The sequence below is a fragment of the Myotis yumanensis genome, unplaced genomic scaffold, assembly GCF_028538775.1.
Source record: "Myotis yumanensis isolate MYYU_CA2020_CCGP unplaced genomic scaffold, mMyoYum1.0.hap1 SCAF_23, whole genome shotgun sequence".
NCBI classification, from domain to species: domain Eukaryota; kingdom Metazoa; phylum Chordata; class Mammalia; order Chiroptera; family Vespertilionidae; genus Myotis; species Myotis yumanensis.
The window spans coordinates 10,773,338-10,777,404 of NW_027223774.1; positions in this window are offsets into that span (position 1 = coordinate 10,773,338).

The following is a 4,067-nucleotide window of genomic DNA, read 5'->3' on the forward strand; positions in this document are numbered from 1 at the left end:
CGAGAATCAACTCTATGCACACAGGGAAGAGAGCACATCCCTCCCTCCCTTGGGTCCCTTTTAAAAAATGTATTTAAATATATTTTTTATTGATTTCAGAGAGGAAGGGAGAGAGAGAGACAGAGGGAGAAAGAGAGAGAGACATCAATGAGGTCGAGCCAGCAACTCCGGGCATGTACCCTGACCGGGAATCAAACTGTGACCTCCTGGTTCATAGGCCCACGCTCAGTCACTGAGCCACGCCAGCCGGGCACCGTGTCCCTTTTTAAGAGTGAGGAAAGCTGTGGCGGTCCCCGGCAGAACATCCGCATGTCTCATGGGCCAGAACTATAGCCCAGGCTTATTCCTAAACTGATCCCTGGGAATCACGGGGAAGGGAAATGGCCACAGGACTGGGGGAAACCAGTGTGTTCCCTCGAGTTGGCTGCTGCAGTTCTGTTTGCCAGGAAAAGAAGAGGAAGCAGAAAGGACTGCTCGGTAGGCAGACCACCACAAAGTGGCACGAAGAAAATAAAGCAGGGCCAGGTCCTGGGAGTGGCAGGGGTGGCCATGGTGTTAGGTGGTGGCCAGGGAGGCCCCACTGAGGAGGCTGCTGGGGCTGAGGTCTGCACTCCAGGCCACGACGTGGCAAAGGGCAAGCTCTTAGGTGGTAGGAGGCAAGATTGGAAGCCCGGAGAGCAGGTAGAGACCCTAAGGCAGTGGTTCTCAACCTTCTGGCCCTTTAAATACAGTTCCTCATGTTGTGACCCAACCATAAAATTATTTTTGTTGCTACTTCATAACTGTCATGTTGCTACTGTTATGAATCGTAATCTAAATATCTGAGATGCAGGATGGTCTTAGGTGACCCCTGTGAAAGGGTCGTTCGACCGCCAAAGGGGTCTCGACCCACAGGTTGAGAACCGCTGACCTAAGGCAAGATGAGGTGGTCTCGGCTGGGATTCGGGATGCATTTAGGAGTAGGCTCCGACTTGTTGATGGGTCACACATCTCGGGGAGAGGAGATAAGGAAAGGATCGAGGCCGGTGTGGGAGGTTTGGGCTTGAGCAGCCGAGTAGATGTCATTAACTCAGAAGGGGAGAGGGACAGCGCAGAGGGCTGACTGCATGGAGCGTGTCTGTGTCTTTAACAGTCGTGCTGTGTTCTCAGGGGCCAGCTGGGAGAGCAAGGTGGAGGGTAGTGTCAGGAGGTTTCACAGAGGGGCCACATTAGAGTTAAGTAAATGTTCGAGGGGAGGAGGGAGGAGGTGGAGGCGGAAGTGGAGTGTGAAGCGGTTGGGGCCTTGTGGTTAAGGGAAAGGGCTCAGGCATCGGGTGAATCAGAACTTACATCCTGACTCTGCCTCCTCTGTCACCCTGAGCAAGTCACTTTCCCTAGTTGAGCCTCAGTTTCCCCACTCTTGAAATGGGATGAAAAATGGCCCCCCCCTGTGTCTGTTAAATGAGAAAATGTAAATTAAGTATTCGATAGGGTGCTCCATCGTAACTAAGCTACTATTTTTTTTTAATATATTTTTTATTGATTTTTTACAGAGAGGAAGGGAGAGAGATAGAGAGTTAGAAACATTGATGCGAGAGAAACATCGACCAGCTGCCTCCTGCACATCTCCCACTGGGGATGTGCCCGCAACCCAGGTACATGCCCTTGACCGGAATCGAACCCGGGACCTTTCAGTCCGCAGGCCGACTCTCTATCCACTGAGCCAAACCGGTTTCGGCGTAACTAAGCTACTATTTAATGAACACTCAGGCTGTACTGTTACTGTCTGGATCCCACCCTAAATCACAAGTTAAGCTCGATGTCTCCAGAAATGAAAGACTGGCTTAACAGGGTCGAGTGGTATTAGTTGTCTATTGCCACATAACAAATTACCCTGAAATGTAACAGCTCAAAACAAATGGGAGCTTTTATAATAGTGCTGCTGGGACAGACGCAGAACCGAAACTGCGTGTGGTCATCCAGATTGACCCCCACCCGATCTGTGGGCAGAATCCAGTGGCAGCCACAGTGGGTGGCCCAGGAGAGTCTTCAAATGTAAGAACAGAGTGGGGTGAAGGTTTCGTGTGCCTTAGCCCTCTCAGCCACGCCCCATCCTCACACCCAGGAAACAGTTTTCTCAACTAGTGGTCCCTGGATTATCTGCTTTCTAATTATCGGGGTTGGGGAGAGAGGGTTCTGTAAAAATAAAATACAGATTCTTGATAGTAAGAATTGGCATCACTGGAGGTAGGGCCCTGGAACTTGACTTTTTTCTAAAAAAGTTTTCTTAGAATAGTTTTTAGATTTACAGGAAATTGGGGAAAATGGTACAGAAATTTCCCAAAATCCCCACACACAATCTCCCCAATTATTAGCATCTCCCATTAGTATTGTGTGTTTGTTATATTAACTAAAGTCCACACTTTATTCCTATTTCCTTAGTTTTTACTGCATGTCCCTCTTCTGTTCCAGAATCCCACTCAGGACACCACAATACATTTAGTAGTTATGTTTGCTTAGGCTTCTCGTGGCTGTGACAGTTTCTCAGACTTTTTATTTTTGAGGACAGTTTTTTAAAAGATTTTTAAAAAATTGATTTCAGAGAGGAAGGGAGAGGGAGAGAAACATCAATGGTGAGAGAGAATCATGGATCAGCTGCCTCCTGCACGCCCTCAGCCTCAACCTATGAACCAGTAGGTCATGGTTCTATTCCTGGTCAGGGCACATGCCCGGGTTGTGGGTTCCATCCCCAGTAGGGTGTGTCAGGAGGCAGCCGATCAATGATCCTTTCTTATCATTGATGTTTCTATCTCTCCCTCTCTCTGAAATCAATAAAAATATTGTTAACGTAAAAAAACCATTGGAACCTGTAAATAATTTTTGTGAGTTTATTTGAGCCAAACTGTCGACATATGCCGGGAAGCAGAACCTCAACGAATTGAGAGAGTGCTCCGGAGAATGGCAGGGTTACATCCGTATTTATACATGAAATTCATTGGTGACAGATTTAAGGAGGTGGGATTAAGCGAAGCGGGGGAAACCCCTGGGATTGGATAAAAAGTAAAATGATGGACACATACTTAGGTGGGTGCAGGAACAATTAACATGATGATGAAGGAATTTGTGGTTTCTGTCCTGGGACCCAGCACACCTGGTTGTGCCCCAGGGGCTCCAGAAAAAGGGAAGTCACAAGTTACGAGGACATCCCAAGGATGTTATCTTAGATGCAAAAAGACAGATAGGCTCAGTTACGGTCCGGCTTAGGACGTAACTGCCCACCATAACTGCTTTTATTAAGGTTTAATTTCAGACCATCCTTTGTGGTTACTTTAGGTCTGCAAAATTGCCATGCAGGCCTCTCCTGAGCTTGTCAGGTCAGCATGTGGCCCCTTTCGTCCACAATATATTTTTAAAAAATCAATGGAAAAAATATCCTCACTCGGGTTTAAAAAACAAACTACACCCTGGATACTAGGTGTGCTCGAATCTGAATTTTTAACACACTCTAACTTTTTTTTTTTTAATGAAACCAGAGTTAGAGAACCTCTTCTCAGTTTAGTTTCCCCTCTCAAGCACTTAATTCGCCTTCCCAAACGAGTTTCAGCAGAGGGCGCAAGAAAGGCTTCTTTCCTCCGTAGAAAAGGGAGCGACTCCGGAACCGGAGTCGGAGTTCCGCGCGAGAGAACTGTCAAACTCGGGAGTGGGAGGGAAGTATTTTCCCAAGGGGCCGGGAGGAGTCACGTGAGGGCCAGCGGTCAGCTGACTGGAGCCCGCAGGGAGGGAAGAACCCGAGTGGAGGGGCTGCTGATTGGTAGAGGAAGATCCAAAAAGGTTGCACTTCGAGGCGGGGCATTGACCGTAGGGACGACGATTGGCTAACAAAGAATCAACTACGGTGTTTTGCGGCGCAAGCGGAAGAAAGTGAGGTGCCCGAGGCCGGTTATGCGCATGCGTGGAAGCATCGGGTCGCCGATTGGAGGCCGTGAGTCACGGGGCGGCGTGCGGAGACTTGAGGGGGCGGGGGCGGCGTGCGCGCGCCGCGCTACGAGGCCTCTGGTTGGCCAGCGCGAATCACGTGGTTCCGGGTA